The sequence below is a fragment of the Oryctolagus cuniculus genome, chromosome 7 (genome assembly GCF_051225735.1).
Source record: "Oryctolagus cuniculus isolate XC-2025 breed Fujian yellow rabbit chromosome 7, ASM5122573v1, whole genome shotgun sequence".
NCBI classification, from domain to species: domain Eukaryota; kingdom Metazoa; phylum Chordata; class Mammalia; order Lagomorpha; family Leporidae; genus Oryctolagus; species Oryctolagus cuniculus.
The window spans coordinates 34,979,009-35,003,189 of NC_142873.1; the positions used below are offsets into that span (position 1 = coordinate 34,979,009).

The 24,181-nt window shown below is 38.9% G+C and overlaps 1 long non-coding RNA gene across 1 annotated transcript; it reads right to left on the bottom strand.

Moving 5' to 3' along the window:
* Positions 1 to 5,213: 5,213 nt before the first annotated feature.
* Positions 5,214 to 11,515, bottom strand: LOC149125406 (uncharacterized). Its single transcript, XR_016211408.1, has 3 exons — positions 11,416 to 11,515; positions 10,140 to 10,202; positions 5,214 to 6,047 (listed from the first exon to the last, which is right to left on the bottom strand). It is a non-coding gene; the product is annotated as an uncharacterized LOC149125406 (long non-coding RNA).
* Between the last annotated feature and the right edge of the window lie 12,666 nt (positions 11,516 to 24,181).

Consider the following 24,181-nt stretch of genomic DNA (forward strand, 5'->3'; position numbering starts at 1 on the left):
AGCATGAAATTGCCTATTACAATTCACCCCATAGTGTAAGTTCCCTTTAAATTTTTCCTCTTATTTCTTCTTTTTATTCTCTCCATGCTCCAGCTATATCACCTTTTCTACTTTCAAGAAAAAAAAAACTATATTGTTTAGTAGTAGCTGAACTTTATCTGTAGTAGATCAAAAATTGATCATTAGAATATTGACAGAATTTTTGTTTCCATTGATATCTAGATGCTCATATTTTTAATGAATAAACATTGATAGAATTCCAATTTCAATACTTTCTGGAAATGGATGCTTGCTGAGCTGCAGCAAATGTGTCTAGTGATTATTCTAATTGATGAATAAATAAGATTCTGTTTACGTGGACAATGCAATGGAATCTGAGCTTATGTGTGTTTTGTCAGTCCCTTCTATCTCTGTGAGAGGCTCTCTTCTATTTCCCTCGCACTATTTCTGATGAGCCAGCTAAAGTGTAAAATGAAGAAATTATTATAGTGAAGCTGTAGAAACCAGTGACTTCCTAAATTTTAAAGCAGACCCACAATTATTCTCAGTAGTTAAGCACTCTTTCCCCTAAAGAGTCATTGTATATTCAGCTTAAATATTAGCTAACTTTCTATAATGGCAGTGCTCTTAAAAAGATTTTATGTAAGTGCACTTGGGAAGCTTGTTATTTAATGTTATCCTATGGTGAATTCTTTATTAAAATAAATACCTGTTACCAAATTTACCTTTTCTTATGTGGGGTTTTGTTTAATGAGTATATCCCAGTTGATTTCAGTTGAATGAAAAGACATTATTTCATAGGCCAGCAAAAATTTCTAAAGAAAGGCAATTCTTTCAGTATAGGCTTGTCAATCTCCCCCTTTATCACCATGGAACCTGAGTAGTAATAGTTTGGGGCTGAATAGGCAAAGATAGGTCCAACCTACAACTTACCCAGGCGTAGACAGTTCAGTTCTACCTCAGCTATTGCTGCCAGAGGTTGGTAAGTTATTCCAAACAGGGGATCAATATCAGTATCTGTGTGGTTAGAGAGTTAACAGGAAAGCATTGGTAGGTGGGGGACTGAACTTATCCCAGAGTGGGGTCTGTTGGCTGCTCAGAAGTTCTTTGTTTCATTTTTTCATTTTATTGCAAAGGGAGAGAGAGATAAATAGATAGATATCCTCCATCCATTAGCTCACTCCTCAAATGCACATGGCAGCCAGGATTGCGTTACTCAATCTGGGTCTCCTTGGATATCTTGGATGACAAGAAACTAAGTGTTTGAATCATCATACGTTTCCTCCAAGAATGTGTAATTGCAGGAAGCTGGAGTTGGTAGTAGAGCTAGGACTCAAACCAGGCACTCCAATACGGGCTACAGGCATCCCAGGCATCATAACTGCTGCACCAATCACCCACCACTCAGGTGGGGTTTTACTGCTAACTGTCAACACCGCTAAATTTCTTTGTTTTTTTCCTAAAATCTAAATCTAAATTTTTTTCTTCAAGATTTATTTATTTGAAAGGATGAGAGAGAGAGAGACAGAGAGAGAGAGAGACAGAGAGAGAATTTGAACAATAGGAAGTCATGAATTCTGATACCATACGGTGAAATGGAGGTAAATGCTTAATAACCTGCTGGGAAGAAGTTTGGAAAAGGATGAAAGGAGCTCTTTGGGGGAGCATTTACTGATTTATGTGGTGTCAATATTCTCTCCATTCCTGATTCCAAGCTGCTAGCATGAATTAATTGAACAGGAAGTTGGGGGAGGCAGCTCTGGTCAGTGCTGTTATCAGCCTGGATGAGCCGGTTCTGCCATCACAACCCTGTTCTTACTCGGAACCATGTCAGATACTCTGGAATCTTTCCTTTTTAAACAATGCCCACACTCCAGTCTTTTCAGTATCTTGTCTTTCTCCTGTCCCTCCTTCTCTTCCTCCTCCATCAGGTTTCTGTTCCTTCCTAGTTATCTATACCTGCTTTTTCAATATTACAGCAAAGTTATCTGTTCAATTATTGATTTCCTCAGGTTTTTGTTTTAGCTTACTTTCCACTGAGCAGTAAATCGTCATACTGCCAAACTTTTATAGAGACTTCTTCCTGGTGGTATGCTTTCTCAAACTCTACACCGAAGGATAAAGTTATTTTTCTACTTCCTTCTACAACGTGAATATATTTTCTTTTGTATTTTATCTGCAATCCATATATTATCAATTATTTGATACTTATTAGCATTTATCAGGCTCAGTTGGATATTATTGAAACGTCAATCAATAATGAGATGGTGGGGCCGGCACTGTGGCCTAGTGGGTAAAGCTGCTGCCTGCAGTGTCAACATCTCATATGGGTACCAGTTCTAGTCCTGGCTGCTCCTCTTCTGATCCTGCTCTCTGCTGTGGCCTGGGAAAGCAGAGGAAGATGGCCCAAGTTCTTGGGCCCCTGCACCAGCGTGGGAGACCCAGAAGAAGCTCCTGGCTCCTGGCTTCAGATCAGTGCAGCTCTAGCCATTGTGGCCAATTGGGGAGTGAACTGGTAGATGGAGGACCTTTCTCTCTCTCTCTCCCTGCTTCTTCTTCTCTCTCTGTGTGGCTTTACTTTCAAGTAAATAAATAAATCTTTTAAAAAATAATAATAATGGCTTTTCTTTCTTAAAATTTAATTGTTAAAGTAAGAATTTTATAGCACCAAATATAAAATTCAATCCCATCATAGATAACCAATTTTTTTTTTTTTTATTTGACAGATAGAGTTAGACAGTGAGAGAGAGAGACAGAGAGAAAGGTCTTCCTTCCATTGGTTCACCCCCCAAATGGCCGCTATGGCCGGCACTGTGCCGATCGGAGCCAGAAGCCAGGTGCTTCCTCCTGGTCTCCCATGCGGGTTCAGGGCCCAAGCACTTGGGCCATTCTCCACTGCCTTCCCGGGCCACAGCAGAGAGCTGGACTGGAAGAGGAGCAACCGGGACTAGAACCCGCCTCCCAAATGGGATGCCGGTGCTGCAGGCAGAGGATTAACCAAGTGAGTCATGGTGCAGACCCCAAGGTAACAAATTTCAAACTGATGTTTATCATATGTATTTTGTTTGATCCATACATTATTCAATAGAACGCTCAGTTTCAGCCCAGTGACTTTATATAAAAGTTAAATATTAGAATTTGGAAGAACCAGATGAGTTGGGAACGGTATGTCTACAGTAAGATGAGGTAGCAGTGCCTTAAATTGATGGTTTCTTAAGCCCATTGATCCGCTTCTCAGAACTCATCATTTCCTGGTATCTGAGATGACCCTGACCCTCTCTTTTTCTGAGAAGGATTTATAAACTTCTTGTTCAACATTCGTCTGCTTTAGCATTAAGCCAACTCTGCTGCTTCATTGGTTCAGGGTCACACCATAATATGTAGGAACTGCTTTTGCTTTTAATTGGGAAAAAGTCTTTACTTTCTTTGCATGTATCATATATACCCAAGCAAGTCTCTTTACTATATCTGCTGGTATATCTGAAACCTAGACCCTTTAGGAGCAGGGAGCTTCCTTTATTTATTGATTAAGAGGCAGGGAGTTCTCTTTATTTCTTTATTAAGCTGCCTGTTGCTGTCATTGGGTTGTTGGTCATTGGGGGTATCCTCATGCTTCTGGTTCAACTTCCTAGTGATGACTTCTTGTCAGAACCATAACTTTCGAGATTATTTTGAGTCTTTCTTTCTGCTCTATTTGAGAGTACATGTTTTTTCCATCATGGGTGGCTCCCACCTACCCATATATCAGTGAGTGTTGTGTCTCAATTGCAAGTCTGGTTCTGCTCTGTGAACCCCATCTTGCCACAGATAACTTGTTAATTCTAACCGTCTCATGAAAGAACACAACTGCTCTGAATGGAATTGAATTTGTCTTGTGTGGAAATTAGTTTGGGACAGTTAAGTTGGGGCCAGATTAATAAGAGGCACCAACAACTTCTCAAAGGAAATATTAAATGTAAGTCTACTGACATTCTTTATTAAATAAATTGAAATTTAAAAATGCTTTAATAGTAAGAAGTGATTTTTAATGTAAAGCATCAATGTAAGTCCTTTTTGAAAAGATCATTGTATTTATCTTATAAAATATTTCTCTCATGTCCCTTTTCTCATCCTCCACACTTTGCTGTTGAATTTGCAGCCTTTGAACCTGTTCATTATTCACAATCCTGTGCATCGGCAGTAGAAATTGAGAAAGGGAAAAGAAACAGAATATCTTGCTGCTTTCATGAATATTCTAAATATCTACCAATAGGCTATCTACAACCCTCATTTTTTCCCCTCTTATCTTTTATTTTCTTTTTTTGTCCTTTTCTCATTTTTAATTCTTCTCATTCTCTCTTTCTTCTCCTTGTCTCTCCTTTTTCTTGGCCTCTCATTTTTTTTTTCTGTGGTTCATAAGTGGCCAAAACAAGACACCATCATATCAACATGTACTAATTGACAATCAGGTTACAGGACTATTGAAAGCCAGGTAGTTCTTCCAGAAATCTCAAATGGTGAAGTGATGCATCTAACAAATTTGTCATACATGGTGTCCTTAATGGACTTGTCACTAAATTCGGATCAGATAAGGCAATGTATGCTATCATTGACACATGCGAATAATTTCATAAATGCAAGAAATAACAAATCTCTACTCAGGGTTTCTACCTTGCCTGTCAAAAAATAATCTTTTCTTTACAAATATTTTTATCTTGGAGAATGACCAGGATTTCTTTCTGGAGGAAGATCATAGTGGAACCAGTGTCTGCCTAGTGGCATGTATATGAATTGGATCCAGTGGAAATAATGCCCTTGGAAGAAGGTGATGGAGAATCTTATCAGCATTGTGCTCTATTTAATATTCTTGCTCAATGGACCCCTTAGGATCAGATATATAGTGGCAAAGAGGAGAGAATTTGAATGACAAAAATGATTTGTGAATTGAAGCAGTCAACTAAAGGAATGATAGGCATGCTCAACCAAGTAATGTTAAAGAATAGAATAGTCTCTGCTTTATAGATGAGACTCAACAAAAAAGTCAATGAAATAAAAAGTCAACTTCAGACATTGGGAGACTATTATAGCCAGTAATTATAATAACTCATATTTTAATGTTCCTTTATATTTTCGAGACACATCCTTACCCTCTATTCTTTAAGTTAACTTTTTTTTAAACTTTTATTTAATAAATATAAATTTCCAAAGTACAGCTTATGGATTACAATATCCCCCCCGCTCCATAATTTCCTTCCCACCAACAACCCTCCCATCTCCTGCTCCCTCTCCCATTCCATTCTAAGTTAACATTTTAGGTAACAGAAAATTCAATAGTATTTTTGCAGATGTAGAAAATGAGGCTTGGAGAAGTTAAGTGTCTTAACTAAGGGTAAGCATTTCTGTGTCACTTCCCTGATTCTATTGATAAATAATGAAGACTAATTGGCTACTGAAATTCAAAAGGTTCAGAGAATTAGATGGGCAAAGTACATACCAATTACATAAAATAATGGGGAAAGTATGTTAACCCTCCGACATTGTTTTCCTGTTGAATCCTATTGAAGCCCAAGGCAGCCCATGGCTTGGGTCATTTGGAGCTGAAATTGAAAAGACGCCATGAGGCTCAGGCCGCCTCTGTGGATAATAGAAGATAGACTGGGTGATCTGTTAAATGTGACTGGCTCAAGTCTGGAGGATTCAAATGGCTCTTGTTGTATTCATTAGAAACAGGTTTGCTTAACAGTCTCTAGAGTTCCCTGAGAATGGAGCTGACATTTGCAAATGATAGGCTTAGAAACTTTCTTCCCTCCACAATTCCCCTTTTCTATTGTTCCTTTTCCTTTGAGCTTTCCTTCTGGACGCTGGTAAATCTCCAGGAAATGCACTTGTGTTTTCTGTTGTCACATCTCATCAGTGCTCTGCTGGGGAGGGGGTGCGGGGAGCCAGGAGAACCAGGAAGGAGAGAACGCCCTAGGCTGAAATGGCAGCAGCATGCAAATGAATGCGGACTCTGTGAACATTTCCCGAGCAGTCACATTTTATTACAGCCAAATTAGGGAATGCAATTCCTAGAAAATGGCAAAAGAGAGACAAAAAAGAAAGAAAAAAAAATGAAGTGACTATTCATAATTTATTTTTAACAGGCTCACTTGTACAAATGACAAGGATACCTACCATTTACTCATTTATCTCCCTCAATAAATACATACATATTTAATGACCGTAGTCACCACACTGGGTAGGAAATAGAGGTGTGTATGTGTCCATATTAATTCTTACATCTCCATTTACCTTTTTTGTCCTTTTGCCATCTTGGCTATATTGTAAATCTTCAAATATAACCTGGATGACCATATATTCCAAAATGTTTTAGTCCAGAACTGTAATCTCAGATTTTAGCATGTGTGACTATGAACAAAGCCAGATATCTTCAAATGACTAAACTCACCCTAGTGGCTATTTAAAAATACATATCCCATGAATTGCTCTTCTGAAACTTTGATTTGCTAGGTCAGGGATGGAAAAGTATAATGCACAACATGGTTTGAATCAAAGAATAAGGCACATAGTGCAAGTAATGCCAAATTAGCTACAGCAATTCATTATTTGAATAGGCTTTAAAAAGTAATAATTCTAACTCTGTAGAAATTTAAATTGGGGACCAAAAGTTAGGTATAAGTCCCATGACTATTGGATAAGAAATATTTCAGTATATAGAAGAATAAGGAGGTATAAGACTTGGACTAATTATTCCTAAAATGCTTCATTAAAAAATAAAACTAAAAACACATACTTCCAAAGAATATGAAATAATATATTTCATATATAATATGAAATAAGAACTACAACTAAATACCTCTGCTTCCCTAGTAGAATGGGTGCATTCATTGTAACATGTTAGCAAGGCTAGAGGAACTGGGACTGTCCTGCACTGGTGGTGGAAATCTAGAATGGTACAATCATTTTGGGGAGCAACTGGCAAAGTTAAGCAAAGTTCTAATATGTGATCCAGCCATTCAGTTGTTACATGTCCACCTAAAATAAATGAAAGCCCATTTATATACAAGGAACTGTGCCCATATTTTCATTGCAGGCTTATTTATGCTAGTTTCAAACTGGAAACATCTCAGATGATCATCAACAGTGCTGGAATTGTAGTTTATCCACACAGTAGGCTCCATCTACTATAAAAGAATGACTATTAAAGCGTGCCACACATGGAATAATCTTAAAGTAATTATGCTTAGTAGAAGAAGTCAGATAAAAAGAGCACAGAGAACATAATGATGTTTTTATAAAGTTGGATAGAATTCATAATATTGTATGTTATAAAAAGCAGACAAATGGCTTCCTAAGCACGAGATCAGGGCAACAGTGAAGAGGTATACGCAAGAGGAATTCCCAAGGGCAGGAGAAAATTATTGAGCTGATGGGTATATTCATTGTCTTGATTTGATGGTGATTTCATGCTTGCATACTTACGTCAAAACTGATCAAATTATGCACTTTTATTATATAAAATTTATTGTACATTTATATATTGTAAATTTAATATGTGACATTTATTATTCCTCATCAAAGTTGTTTAAACAACAGAAAGAGAAAGGCAAGAGAAAGAGAGAGAGAGAGAGAGAACATTCAAAGTTCTTTCTGACTAGGTAAAGCCAAATATGAGATTTTGCACAAATAAATTTATATCACCTCTGCCACATATGGATTTTAGTAATATAGATTTTCCAAGAATATTTCCATAAATTTTCTGATTCAAGTCTTCCACATGACCAAATCTAGGAGTCAAATCAAACAAACACATTTTAAAAGGTGAAATAAATAATGTCACTCTCTTTTCCAATACCTAAATTCCATAACGCTTTGGTTAAAAATGTGGATATCTTATTTGATCATGAAACCATAAATTCCCCAATCTATAAAGCATACTGACATATACTTTCCTGATATTATTTTCAATGGTCTATCACTCCCTCCAATACTCAGTCCCCATGGTTTTCTAACACTATTCTTGTTTAACTTGTGGGGGCTTTTTTTTTACACTGCTGTTCTCTTATCCCAGAGGTTTATTTTCAGATATTCATTTCACTGTTAGTTTTTCTATATTTGCCTTAATTAGTGACAACCTCTTTTCCAAGTTCCTTGAGGACTTTTATCTTTAAATATATATTCTCTTCACCTAGCACTTCTATGTGTAGGAAAAGTACAGAAGTCAGGGTTATGGAGTATAGAAATCGAGGTCACAGCAAAACAGAACTCACTCAGATTGTTCTAATGACAAAACTTTAGTGATGTGACCACAGTTTAATGAAGGGATGAAGCATAAAATGATGTTCAGAATCAAGAATGCCCTTATTGAGTTGAGTGAATAAAAAGGAAACCCTGGTCTTTCTCCTCCCGTGTTTGAGTCTCCTGTAACTGCACTCCATTGCAGATTGACAAGGAAACATAGATAACGGTATCTACAGTGATCTTTTTTCCTGGGGTCATAAATCGTGGAAGAGAAGCACATAAATGGATATGTGAGAACAAAGTAGCAAGTAATTTGTGCAGAGTGTAATTCTCAAAATTCTTTCTCAGCCCTTAGGTATGTCCTATCCCTATTAGATAACCTTGATGACATGAGCTGCATAGTTTCAAAGGTGGGTTTTTAAGAGTGCTCTAAAAGGGAAGCATCTACTTCAACTAATATTTATTGCTCAAATCTGTTAAAGCACAGTTATAAATACTGTGGGAACAAAGGAATGAATATGGCACAGGTTCTAGTGAACATGGGCTTTGTGTGGGTTGTGAGGGAGACACTTGGTTCTCTACACAGGATAATGTAGGGACTTCAACAAAAATGAAAGTAATATCTCATTGGATGACAGGAGAGGTGGGTATTAACCCAAATGATGTTACTTTTTCTCCCCTTCACAGAGTCCCCCACCCCCCGCTCTCTACTGTTGAGACTATTGATTTCTCAACTTGTGAGTCTGGGCTTGCTAAGTTTCTGAGTCAATCACAAAAGAGGAAATAACATTTATTTATTTATTTGACAGGTAGAGTTATAGACAGTGAGAGAGAAAGAGAGAGACAGAGAGAAAGATCTTCTTTCCGTTGGTTCACTCCCCAAATGGCTGCTATGGCCAGCACTGCGGCGATCCAAAGCCAGGAGCCAGGTGCTTCCTCCTGGTCTCCAATGCAGATGCAGGAGCCCAAGGACTTGGGCCATCCTCCACCGCCCTCCTGGGCCACAGCAGAGAGCTGCACTGGAAGAGGAGCAGCCAGGACTAGAACCCGGTGCCCATATGGGATGCTTGCGCAGCAGGCTGAGGGTTAACCAAGTGAGCCATGGCGCCGGCCCCAAAAGGGGAAATAATTTAACTATAACATTTTCCCCATTTCTATTCACTTGGGACGGAGAATTGTCATGGGCACAAACTCAGAATTTGTTGGCACTGACAAAAACAAACAAATAAACACAAACTTTAAGATGTTGGACTTTCAATGAGGCCGACAACTATGTATCTGAAGATCAGATCAACCTTGAGCACCAAAGACATGCCAAAGTCACCTATTCCTCCCTCTACTTTTCTATATGGGCATTTAGTCACTAATTTTTTCTGCCTGTCCCCCACTCCCATGGTAGATATTGCAAGTAGAACCTGGGGATTTAGTAAAGATGAAGATGCATAGGTACTATCCCTAGCTTCATGAAGGTGATACTTCTGTGAGAAAGCTTGTGGGAAAAACAGTTATAAGGAAATATTTCACATGGTCAAAAGTTTTTGAATGAAAGAGCAGAGCCTAACGACAATGAGTAACCAAGAGTGTTTTGCACAGGTGTGAGAGCTTTTCTCTAATAATCACACGCAAGCTAAGACTCATGGACAAAAAGATAATGACATAGGAGAATAAGGAGAGAGAGAGAGAGAGAGAGAGAGAGAGAGAGAGATTGAGGAAAAGGAACAGTGAAAAGCCCCTTAAGTGAAATAGATCTTAGCCTTCAACAGGCAAAGGAAGGAGATGACTGTACTGTGGCAGAGAGAGAAAGTCATGAGTCTGGGATGATAGAGTGGAGCTAAAACGCACAAGACCAGAGTAAATATTTTGGATTTTATTGCAGAGACTAGATATTTTAAGTAAGAGAATGATATAAATTGACTTACCACTTTTCTGAGTAGGAGTCCAGTCTAGATAAAAAGAATGGACCAGATATGAGGCAATTGTACCTGTTTAGGCAAGTGACAATCGTGACTTTGTCTAGAATGGAGTAATCCAAAGAGAGCATATTGACATAATTTGGTTGTAGACTAATAGAAGTGGAACTGGAGGCTGTGTAAGGGAAAGAGCCATCAAGGTTGCCTCCCAAGGAAATTTTACCCAAAGAAAGAATATTCTCTTTAGTGTCCCTGACAAATTATTATCCATTGTCGATTAACTGTGTCCAGTGTTGGAGAGCTCATCACTTGTGAAGCAATTCATCTGGCACATGTGGAATGATGGTCATTTTGTCCTGTATTGCTAATGAACCATATCATTGATGTGGGGGCATTCTGAAATTCAGTTATAATTAATTTAAATCCAAAAGCTTTTTACGTTTTAGATATTTGTTTCTATAAACACTTCCTGTAACTGAATTCTATGCTTTTTTGTAGATTGCTCCGTATCTCGTCACAAACCTCTAAGAAGCCACATGAAAATCCATGGCAGAGGATTGATGTATGTGTACCCTTGCTTATTCCTAGTGTAGATCACAGAGAGGACTTGGAAACTTTCTACCATGGTCTCCTTATACTCTAAATCCTTCTTCTAGGCACTTGCTCCCTTTATAATAAGGAAAAGGTGATTGAAGGAACTTCTCATTTATTTGCAAGTCAGACTCCAACAATCACTGAGAGACCATTTTTTGCAGTATATGAGGAGTGATGCATAAAATCAAAGTACAGAAGCATAATATAAAAATAACAATAAAATTGTATGTCAAGGTTTTATAAAATCTGACACAGATTTGCTTTTTTTTTACAGGAGAGAAAATTCTGTTTTACCTGATAACTGGGAAATATGTAATTTTATGATCTTTCTAAGAGATTGTTGTAAAGATATAATGCAAGCAGTAGTGAGAATCTATATTGTTAAAATTGTTAACTGGTACATCAAAATTGTACGTGTTTGTGGGGTGCTATTAGATATTTTGGTATATGTTTGGGGGGCTTTAAGTATTTCATGAGAAGGCACATTCTCTTTTAATTCCATTTCCATGAACTTTAGAAGCCCTCTTGTGTGTGTTCTTCATATCAAAGGTATCAATGAGTATCTTCTCAAACATTTATCATCTTTTTGAAAAAAAAAAAAAAGATTTATTTAGGTATTTGTGAAGCAGAGTGACAAGACAGAGGAAGAGAGAGAGAGAGAGAGGTTTCTTCCATCCACTGGTTCACTTACCAAAGGGCCGATTAGAAGCCAGGAGCCAGGAGCTACTTCCAGGTTTCACACTTGGGTGTAGGGGCCCAAGTGCTTGGGCCACCTTCTGCTGCTTTCTCAGCTACAAGCGGAGAGCTGGATTGGAAAAGGAGTAGCCAGGACATGAACCAGTGCACTTATGGGATATTGGTGCCACAGGCCAAGGTTTAACTTACTACACTACAGTGCCAGCCCCTTTTCATGTCTTAATGACAAAAAAAAATACAAAATATTTTTCTAGCATACATAAGCTCTCACTGTATACATACACTCACATATATAGTAACTATTGTCAGTTACAGTCAACCTGCTGTCTAGAATATACATTTTGTTGTGCTTTCCATCCAAAAATAATCTTAAAAACCTGCATGTATTAAACATAAAGCATTTGACAAATGTGCCTTTGGAAAGACAACCAAACAGTTGGATTGCTTTCCCAAGGTGAACAGGCTCTGTGTAAGCTGGAGGGGCTCAAACTGAACAATGGACATGGTATTGCTTACTGTTTGCTGCATATTTGTTAACAGTCAGACAGCTTGCTTTAAGTAATACACTTTCTAAGGAAGGGGATTAAGTGATGTAAACGTGTGCAGAGACTAATTTAATGTGTGCTTTGTGAAATCATTCATGGGCATTACACGGATGTGCAAAAAACTAGGTGAGAGGGAATGAAAGAGCTCAGATGAACCAGTGGAGTAAATTGTAATCCACTGGAAAAGAGGAGGCCATGGCTAGGTCAAAAGAGTCTCTATTGAGCAAGAATGCATTGCCCAGACTGGTGCATGTTGCTAATGTACCTATATTGCTGCGTAACTAAGGAGAGGACGCAGAGGGCAAAGACACATCTTGAACAGAAAAGAAAATTTATTCTAGTAACAGCTAGATGATAATTTAGGCTGTGGTTATAGATTAGAAGGGAAAAATAGTGAGTTGAAAAAAGTAGTTAGCTGTTTTGGAGGTCATCAAAGTCACATGTTCTATTGTTTTGTATTATCTTACTTATGGCTTAAACAAGAATGGGAAGATTAGTGAGTTACACATAAACATGACTAAAATTCACCCTCTGGGTTTAGCATTTGAGGAAATGGTGTTTGAAGCTGATTTTCCTTAACTTTTCTTGGTAGTTCAGAATTGAGGAACCAGAATCTAACAGGAGAAACACACTTTGATGAACAGATTATCTAATATGGAACCATTGTCTCATCAAAATTCATCCCCCCTCTGTAGAGTCATCATTGCTGTTGGCCAGTAGCCAATCTGGTTTTTATCTCAATGAAACTGAAGCCATGTTGGTTCTTTCTCAATTGTGCTTGGAAGGGCTTTAGTCACTTTGTGTCTCACTACTTACCTGCTTGACTCTCATTTACTCGCACCATGTACCTTTGCAAACAATAATGCATTCTGCTGATTCAGAAATATCAGAAAACAATCCCTTACTTGGTTAAACACAGTTATCTGGGGTTCTCCAGGGCAGCAAGGTGTGATGCTATGTGATTTTAGCAATCCAGAAGAGGGCAGCTGAAACTTCCATTTCTTCATTAGGAGGCAGTAGAATATGCAGATATTAAAAGTATCCTTGTCTCTATTGCAATACATAATAAAATATTTTCAGAAGAAATAATATGACTTCTGGGATTTACTTTGAAGTGGAAGGAGATGGTGGTTAGAACCCAGGTGGAGAGAAGACTGGCTTTATATTGATGCTTTCAGCCTCTGAATAGTGGATAAATCAGGCTCATTATTCTCTTATTCAGATGGTTAAAATATCTCATGATGAAATTTTTGAAAACTGCCTGTATTTTAGTGGGACGGGGATCAAGGTAAAATAGATTTCAAGTTACACAAAGGCAGATTTGACAAATAAGCCACACTGAGACATCACTCATTGTCTTGCCAATCACAGAGTCCACTAGTGATTTGTCTAATCACAACACACTCCCCCTCACACTGCCCTCGAACTGTGTTGGGAAGGATTCAGATGCAGCCTTTAGGCAGCCGCTACATGAATTAATTGTAGCGGATAAGTCAGGTGATAATCTTCAGTATTCCTTCTAATTCATTCCTCCAACTCTCCAAAAAGCAGGAGTGGTGGTATTGGTGCCTGAGAAAGGTGGACAAGAGAAATGAGAACATGCAGAAAAGTAGCAAATGAAGCAGAAGGGATTGAGATAACTACAGAGAAATTGAAGATACTCTTTTTTTTTTTTTTTTTTTTTTTTTGACAGGCAGAGTGGACAGTGAGAGAGAGAGACAGAGAAAAAGGTCTTCTTTTGCCGTTGGTTCACCCTCCAGTGGCCGCCGCGGCCAGCGCACCGCGCTGATCCGATGGCAGGAGCCAGGTACTTCTCCTGGTCTCCCATGGGGTGCAGGGCCCAAGGACCTGGGCCATCCTCCACTGCACTCCCTGGCCACAGCAGAGAGCTGGCCTGGAAGAGGGGCAACCGGGACAGAATCCGGCGCCCCGACCAGGACTAGAACCCGGTGTGCGGGCGCCGCAAGGCGGAGGATTAGCCTAGTGAGCCGTGGCGCCGGCCGAAGATACTCTTCTTAAAAATATATATCCTCCTTCTTCACGTGGCTGCGGGAGGCGGAGGAGGAGTCCGAGGACAACTAAACCTGCAGATACCCCCGAGATCGCGAAAGAAGCAATTTCAGTATTTTTCTAAGTTTCATGTCTTCGCCAATCGCAGTGCAGCAAGGCCAATTCTCGCGGGGACGCCCACGCGTGCATGAGTGGGAGGGGGAGAGGTGGTCGTGGAGGGAACAGTCCTGGAGATGCAGACTGCAGCCTGAGGGCGGGAGCACGAAAACCAAATACACGCATTATTTATAGAAAAAAAAATATATATCCTAGGCTAGGGCTTGGATCTTGGAGCACACCAATCCCTAACTGTGCCTGAAGGACTTGAGGCCAGATGGTTGTTAATATTTTAGGACTGACATATTAAACATTTCATCTCTTTTTCTGCATAATTTTCAGATTCTCTAGTCAAGAGAGAGAGAGAGAGAGAGATCTTCCATTAGTTAGTTCACTCCCCAAATTGCTGCAGTGGTTGAAGTTGGGCCAGGAGTCTGGAATCCATCCAGGTCTCCTAGGTGGGTGTCAGGGACCCAAGCACTTGGGCTATCTTCCCCACTGCTTTCCCAGGCTCATTAGCAAGGAGCTGGATGAGAAGTGGAACAGCCAGAACTGGAACAGGTGCTCAGATAGGCTGTTGTGTCATAGGTGGTGGCTTAACCCACTGTCCCACAGTGCCAGCCCTGAATATTTTTGTGAGGTTTGTGTATAAAAAAGTTAAATTCTGATATCTGATTTTGGAAATAAGATCTTGGGGATGGAATGAGAATAAATCTATTTCAGGTTCTGACTGTAAGTCATGCCCAAGTCATGGTATTTCATATACAAGGTATGATCTCATTAAAATAAAGAGAATCTTGCAATCTCTGAGTGTACCTGATGGGGGATTAGACTGAATTTTCACTGACTTGACTTCTACCTCTGGTTAATTCATATTAAATGTGTGTAAATTTGGAAAAGTACTGGACATAGAATATATCACACATATTGGGTAAACCTGACTCACTGCCAAGCTGAGTAGGGATAGAAGCCTTTAGGGAAATGGAAAACTGTCTCTAGAAACCACAAATAATGAGATTAATATAGATCTTTATGCCAGAACTCCATAAAGTTTCCATAAAGGAACACATAGAACAGAACACCAACATTTTCCTATAATTCTTCTTTAAAAGCCTCAGAAGTTTTCGCTTTCTCTTTGCCTCTCTCGTTCTCCATCTCCATACCCCTCTGTGCCATCATCACTGTCCTTTTCTGTCTCCCTTTTCCACCTCCAAGAGGCACCTTCAAACACTATTCTGTGACACATGGCTTCCCCTGCTGGGAACAGCTCTTTGGGAAATGTGGTCTGATTGTCAACGAGACAGCTTTTATCACAAGAATCAGCCTTACTGGAATTCTGATGAGTAACATTCTACAACTTGTTAAAAATGTGACTTTCTCTCTTGTTCCAGGAATGCAGTCATCACTCGTACTCCCCAAACTATCTAGAGTTAGTGACTGCTTGTTCTCATTTTTGGAGAGTGGGGATGGGAAAGAGGGTTGCAGGACGACAACAGCAGCCTCCCAGACTGTGGTCTAAGGAGCTGGACATGGAAGTGGACAGAGCTGGCCTCCATCTAGAGCCCAAAGCTAAACTCCAAATCCTGGGTGATTTTATGGCAGACACATAGTTCTATCACAGACACCAAGGAGAGAGTGGAGTCTATTTCAGGGAGGCAGGGACATCTACAAAGCCAGACACAAGCCCAAACACCATTTACAGGGGTATAGATGGGAAATTGTGACTAAATCCTCTCTAAACAGAGGAAGCCAAAGAAAACATAAGGTAATGCCATCAGTCTTCAAAACAGTTTGTGAAAACATGGATTAAAAGATTTTTGCTTTTCCAAAAACAGTTTTGAAGCCCATTTTAGTATTTCTGTAATATACATTTTTGATGAAATTATGAAAGCTACATGTCTGCATGAATTTCAAAAATTCACTCAAGTTAAACTTATCTTTAAAAATTGAAATTACTTAATTAATTAATTATAAGAGGGGCACATGTGCACCCACACCCACACCCACACACACACACATACCCCACAGAGAGAGAGGCAGAGAAAGAAAAATCTCTCATTTGTTAGTTTATTCCCCATATGTCCACAAAAGCTAAGGCTGGACCAACTCAAACCCAGGAGCTAGGAGCCAGAAACTCAGTCTGAATCTGTCACGTGAGAGGAAGGGTCCCAAGTCCTTGAGTTTTCGTCTACTGCCTCCCAGGTTGCACAATCACTGAAAGCTGAAGTTGGAAGCAGAGCAGGGGCTCAACTCCAGGCACCCTAACAGGGGATGCTGTCATCCCAAATGATTCCTTAATTGCTATAACAAACAAAGCCCTGTGAATTTATCTTTTTTTAAAATATTTATTTATTTATTTGCAAGTCAGAGCTACACAGAGAGAAGAGAGGAAGAGAGAGGAGAGGCAGAGAGAGAGAGGGGTCTTCTATCAGGCCGCAACCTTCAGAGCTGTGCCGATCTGAAGCCAGGAGCTAGCAACTTCTTCCAGGTCTCCCACGTGGGTGCAGGGGCCCAAGGACTTGGGCCATCTTCTGTTGCTTCCCCAGGCCATATCAGAGAGCTGGATTGGAAGTGGAACAGCCGGGTCTCAAACCGGTGCCCATATGGGATGCGGACGCTTCAGGCCAGGGAGTTAACCCACTGTGCCACAGTGTCAACCCCATGAATTTATCTTTTAATTTCATTCACTATGAACTTTTTAAAGCAACCTTGTAGTGCCTGTTCTGGAGGAAGAGTGTAGATGGATCCTTAGGCAATGATTTTGATTTGGGGTGCTTGTCTATGTCTATGTATGTGTGTTTGTTTATGGTAGTGTACTGTAGCAAAAAATATGAATCTAAGAACTAAGAGATTAGGAAACAATTTCACCATCTTTCAAACATGCAAGTCTTCCTTTAATTCAGCAAGCCATTTCTGGGTTGAGGCTAGTTCCTCCTGGCATTTATATATCTCTAGATATATCTATATCCTTCCTTCTGAAAGCCACCAAGACCTAGTGCGTGCAGTCACGAAAGAAGGTACTTTCCAAGCTGAAGAACATTTGGGAATTTTGTCCATTTTTTAAAATCTTTAATTGTAATATAGTATACATACCACAAAATGCACAAAAATGTTCAGATAAATGAGTTTCTTGTCTTCTGATAACCATGACCAGCATCAAAATTAAGAGCAAAACATTACTAGTACCACAGAGTTCTCACTATTCCCCACCTTCTCTATTTCTTTTCATTTAATTTGGGAAAGAAGAGAATATAATCATTTACATGATATGATTCAGTGAATCAATATCTACAGTGACACATCAAATGTTAAGACGTCCATACAGTTGTAATACTCTCTTATATATTAACTACCACAAATAAGAAAAAAGCATGAAATATTTTCTTTTTGTGTCCAACATAGCATAATATCTCCATTGAGACATCTATTTATTTTGTTGTGAAAGTCAGGATTTTTTCATTTTTTGGAGCCCAGTAATATTCTATGTTGTATATATACCACATTTTCTTTATCCAGTCATCAGTTGTTGGACATCTAGGTTGATTCCATATCTTAGCTATTGTGAATTGGGCTGAAATAAATATAGGAGTACAGGTATCACTTTCATATGCTGATCTAACATTCTTTGGATATATTCCCAGGAGTTGGATAGCTGGGTCATATGGCAGACCTATTTTTATTTTTCTGAGTGATCTCCATACAGTTTCCATAATGTTTTACCAATTTGCATTCTCACCAATAGTGTATTAGGGTAACTTTTCTCTATATCCTCACCAGTATTTGTTATTTTTAAATTTTTGATAATGGCCACTCTTACTGGGGTGAGGTGGTAAGTCAAAGTGTTTTTTATTTGTAATTCCCTGATTCCTAGTGATCCTGGTCATTTTTCATGTCTCTGTTGGACATTTGTATGTCTTTTTTTAAAAGATTTGTTTATTTATTTGAAAATCAGAGCTACACAGAGAGAGAAGGAGAGGCAGAGGCGGGGGGTCTTCCATCTGCTGGTTCATTCCCCGATGGCCACAATGGCTGGAGCTACGCCACTCCAAAGCCAGGATCCAGGAGCTTCTTCCGGGTCTCCCACGTGGGTACAGGGGCCCAAGGAGTTGGGCCATCCTCCACTGTTTTCCCAGGCCATAGCAGAGAGCTGGATCAGAAGTAGAGCACAACTTGGGCCCCCCTTACACATAGAGTTTAACAATACCAGAAATTGTGCAAAATTCTTGTTAATATGGCTCCTAGAAGGATTTTAAGATCCCAAGTGAACTAAAAGAAACTTCCCAATTTGCCACTGTGGGCTGTGGAAAAATGAGCAACATGTTCATGGAAGAGACCATGACAGAATGGATGTAATAGAATCAGATGGAAGAACTACCAAATGATAGTAATAATAGTATTTCCTTTTACATATAAAGACAAGTGCTCAAGCACACTCTCACCATTTATAATAAACCTAATACTGGAAATCTCACCCAGAGCAATTAGACAAGAGAATTAAATGAGGCATTCAAATTGCAAAGCCAAGAGTCAAATTGTTCCTATTTGTGGATGACATGATCTTATATGGAGAAAACTCTGAAGACTACACCAAAAAAAGTAGAATTAATAATTTATTTCAGTAAAATTGCAGGATATAAGGTCAACATACAAATATCAATAAAATAGTTTCATTTACAGTAAATACACAGATTAAGAGAACTATGAATAAATTTGACCAAGAAGGTAAAATATCTAATGCATAAAATTATTAAATACTGATGACAGAAATTGAAGAAAACACAATAGTGGGAAAAATCCCATATTCATGGATTGGAAAAATAAATATTGCAGGGCTGGTGCTGTGACATAATAGGTTAATCTCAGTTGCAGCACTACATGCTATATGGGTGCCAGTTCAAGTTTCAGCTGCTCCATTCCGGATCCAGATCCCTGCTAATCTGCTAATGTGCTTGGGAAAGCAGCAGAAGATGGCCCAAGTCCCTGGGCCTCTATGTGGGAGCTCCTGGCTCCTGGCTTTGGCGTGGCCCAGTCCTAGATATTGTATCTATTTGGAGAGTGGACCAGTGGATGGAAGAGCTCTTTTTCTTCCCCTCTCTTTCTTTAACTCTTTCAAATAAATAAAATAAATATTAAATATAAGAACAAATATTGTAAAATCTCTATATCACACAAAGTGATCTACAGATTTTATATAATACATACCAAAAAAGAGAACTATTTATTCACAGAAATAAAAAAAAATCTTAAAATTTGTGGGGAACCATGATAGATACCAAATAACCAAAATTATTTTAAGCAAAAAGAACAAAGCTGGAAACATTACACTACCTAACGTCAGAATATACTACCAGGCTATAGTAACTTCAACTCTATGATATAGACATAAAACCTACACATTGACAAATGAAAAAGATTAGGGGCCAGTGCTGTGGTGCAGTGGGTTAAGGCCCCAGCCTGCAGTGCCAGTATCCCATATGGGTGCCGGTTCTAATCCTGGCTGCTCCTCTTCCAATCCAGCTCTCTGCTATGGCCTGGGAAAGCAGTAGAAGGTGGCCCAAGTCCTTGGACCCCTGCACCCAAGTGGGAGACCTGGAAGAAGCTCCTGGCTCCTGGCTTGGGCTCAGTGCAGCTCCAGCCATTGAGGCCATCTGCGGAGTGAACTAGCGAATGGAAGACCTCTCCCTGTCTCTATCTCTCTCTCTGTAACTCTTTCAAATAAATAAAACATATCTTATAAAAAAAAGAAAAACATTAGAAAGCCCAAAAATGAATCTACACAAATTTATTATCAACAAAGTTGCCAAAAACTGACACTGGAAAAATAGTCTCTTTAGTAAGTGGTCCTGGAGAAGTTGGATATATATCTACATGCAGAAAAATGAAACTAGACCCCTATATCTCTTAATAAATCAATACAAATAAATTAAAGAGTTAAAGGTAAGGCCAAAAACTCTGAAGTTACTAGAAGAAAACATAATAAACAGAAATATTTTATGGTATGAGGCTGAATAAGGACTTGAAAAGCATAGGCAACACAACCAACAATAGTCAAGTGGAATTATATCAAAGTAAAAAGCTTTCGCAAAGGATATAACAAAAGATTGAAAGGCATCTTATAAAATGGTTGAAAATATTTTGAAACTGAATACTTCATAAGGATTTGATATGGAGAACATACAAAAAAAAAGTCAACTCAATAGCAAAAGAAAACAAATAAAACTAAGGTAATTCAATTTTAAAATGGGCAAAATATGTGAATAGACATTTCTGAAAAGAAGACATAGAAATGACCAACAGACATATAAATAATGCTCACTACCACCAATTATCACGGAAATGCAAATAAAAATCTCAATGAGATAACACTTTGACCCATACGAGTGACTATTATCAAAAGGATAAAACATAACTAGTGCTGGTGAGTATGTCAATAAAAGAAAAAAAGGAAAACTTTACACACTTTCATGGAAACATAAATTAGTACAGACATTATGGAAAACAGTATGAAGTCTCTTCAAAAAACTAAAAAGTGCAAGTACATATGACTCAGCAGTTCTACTACTGAGTATTTACCCAAGTAAGTGAAATCAGTATGTTGAAGAGTTATCTGAACTTGCCTGTTTGTTGCAGCACTAGTCACAATAGCAAAGATACAGAATCAATGTAAGGGTTCATCAACAGATGAATGAATAGAGAAAATATGGTATATATATATACATTGTAGAGTGTTATTTAGCCATACAAATGATCATCACAAATGATCATGGAGGACATTATATGTAGTGAAATAAGCCAATACAGAAAGGCAAATGCAGTCTGAGCTCATTCATTTGCGGAATCTAAGGAATTTGATTTCATAAATGTAGAGAGTACAAAAGAACACAATAGTGGTTACCAGAGGCTGGGGAAGGAAGGTGGGAGGGACTGACTGAAAGAGGTTTATCAATGAACACAAACTTACAATTGGATAGCAGGAAAAAATTCTGGAGTCCTATTGTACTGTAGGGTGACTATGTTTAAAAATAATTCGTTTTACATTTCAAAATATCTAGAGCAAAGAGTTTTGAATGTTCTTAGCAAAAAGTGATAAATGCAAATGAAGTGATGGGTATGCCAATGCCTGATTTGATCATTACACAATGTATAAATGTATATTGAATTATCACATGTACCCCACAAATATATACAATTCTTCTTGTCAATTAAAAATTAAATAAAAATTAAAAAAGAAAAAAACACATGGCTCATAGTAAGTCTCTTTCGATTGTACTGGAATGACAATGTGGGGAAATATGTTTCTTGTTCCTAGTTCATTACTTATAACTGGGGCTCAACCTACTTTTCTACTGCATATGCAAACATATGGCCATTCATAGTGTCCATTTCCCAATGGACATTGATAGTTGACCTCAACCACACAAAATATTCCCTTAGGATTTATACTGGAACCATTGGTAAGAAAACTGCTCTCTTTGAATTTTCCAAGTCTTAAAAATACCAGGTGATCAATGACAACATAAGCTGTACTTTGGAAATTTATATTCATTAAATAGAAGTTTAAAGAAAAGAATAAAAAAAAACAAAAAGTTTTGCATTTACTTCATTTCAAGTGGAGACAGAGATTCCTTTTTGTTTGGTATCCCGTGATATGATTACACCATGGCAAGAATAATAATACCAGATCTGATGAACATGTAATGACTCTGTGTTGGGTACTGTGTTAAGCATTTCATACTCAACTAATTTCACCCAAACAAAAACCCTGAAAGGCACATATTACAAATGTGTATATCATTTTTTTTAAATATATGGGATCACCCATGTCACCATGAAAATGCAGTGTTTTCCCTCATCATAAAAAAAAAAACAGAAATAAACTTCCTTAACTCTGTCTCAATTATTGTTTAATTATTTTTATTCCATTTTTATTCTCATTCTTTAACGAGTTATTTAACACTTGCTGTCTCTAGGTTCCCTCCTCTGATCATATATTTTTTAAATTGAGGATTAACATTTAATAAATTGCACAGATCTCAAGTGTTCATCTGAATGAATCTGACAAGTGCTTACATTCATGCTTCCAATACCCACAACTGGATGCAGAGTGCCTCCATTACATCAGAAAGTTTCCTCATGCCCTTTTCTAATCAATTAGTGCCTGTTACACAAGAAATCTCTCTAGATAGTTTGATTTCATACTTCATGTCCTAAAGAAATCACAAATTAATTACCATTTTTCATTGTACTTCTTTTCTCTGACAAAATGTTTTTGCTCATCTTGTTCAGGTGTATTGGTAAATAGTACATTCTTATCTGTTACTAAGAAGTACTTGACTGAGTGAACATACTACAATGTGAATCTCCTGTCTCCTGTTGATGGATATTTTAGTTGTTTCCCCTCTTTCTGCCCACTGGAGAGAGGTTGCTTTGAATATTTGTGTTCAAGTCATAGAGCATATACAAGATTCCATTTACATAGCAGTGAATATTTGTGTACTAGGGTAAGCAAGTATTTAATTTTAATGAAACTACACAAAAGTTCTGTTAAGTTGTTCTTTTTTTTAAGATTTATTTTTTTATTTGAAAGGCAGGGTTACAAAGAGGCAGAGGCAGAGAGAGAGAGAGAGAGAGGTCTTTCATCCATGGGTCCACTTCCCAGGTGGCAGCAATGGCTGGAGCTGCACTGATCTGAAGCCAGGAACCAGGAGCTTCTTCTTCCAGGTCTCCTATATGGATGCAGTGGCCCAAGGACTTGGACCATCCTCCATTGCTTTCCCAGGCCATAGAGAGCTGGATGGAAAGTGGAGCATCTGGATCTTGAAATGGCGCCCATAAGGGATGCCGGCACTACAGGAGGTGGCTTTACCCACTACATTACAGCACCAGTCCCATAAAGTGATTCTAATACTTCACATTCCAGACCATTTGCCAACTGATGGTGTGGGCAGTTCATTTGATTCTAACTATTCTAGTGAGTATGAATGAATACTGATGGTGGTATCCAATCCAATTTCCTTTAATGATTAATTCCTTTTTTGTTTCAAGATTTATTTTATTTGAAGGGCAGAGTTACAAAGAAAGTGAGAGGGAAAGTTAGAGAGATCTCACATTTCCTGGTTCACTCCCCAAATGGCTGCAATGACCAAGGCTGAGCCAGACAGAGCCAGGATCCAGGAGCTTTATCCAGATCTCTCACATAGGTTCAGGGGCCAAAGGATTTGGGTCACCTTCTGCTGCCTTCCCAAGTGCATTAGCAGGGAGTTGGATTGGAAGTAGAGCAGCTAGAACTTGAATGGGTGCTCATATGGGACGTCAGCAGGGCAGTGGCAGCTTTATCTTCTATACCATGATGCCAGGCTCAAATTATTCAATCTCTCTCTCTCTCTTTTTTTTTTTTTTTGACAGACAGAGTGGACAGTGAGAGAGACAGAGAAAGGTCTTCCTTTTGCCGTTGGTTCACCCTCCAATGGCCACTGCGGCCGGCGCACTGCGCTGATCCGATGGCAGGAGCCAGGTACTTATCCTGGTCTCCCATGGGGTGCAGGGTCTAAGCACTTGGGCCATCCTCCACTGCACTCCCTGGCCACAGCAGAGAGCTGGCCTGGAAGAGGGGCAACCGGGACAGAATCCGGCGCCCCGACTGGGACTAGAACCAGGTGTGCCGGCGCTACAAGGCGGAGGATTAGCCTAGTGAGCCGCGGCGCCGGCCAAATTATTCTCTTTTTAAATCCATGTTCAAATCAGACTTTTGCTCCCACCATTCATTCTAAAATAACGTTTTCAGTGAGCATCATGTCGGCAAATCAAATGGAAAATTTTAGTTTGTTTATTATTTCATGTGATATATCAGCCCAGTTTCTTTATTTTCAAAAAGACATATTTTATTTTATTTGAAAGAGTTATGGGGTGAGGGAAAAGGCAGAGAGAGAGAGAGAGAGAGAAAGAGAGAGATAGAGAGAGATCTATTTCTATCAGCTAGTTCCTATCTCAAATGGCCACAACGTCCAGGGCAGGGCCAGGAGCCAGGAACTTCATTGGGGTCTTCCATGTAGGCCATCCCCTGTTGCTTTTTCAGGGAGCTGAATTAACAGGGGCTTGGATGGAGAGTGG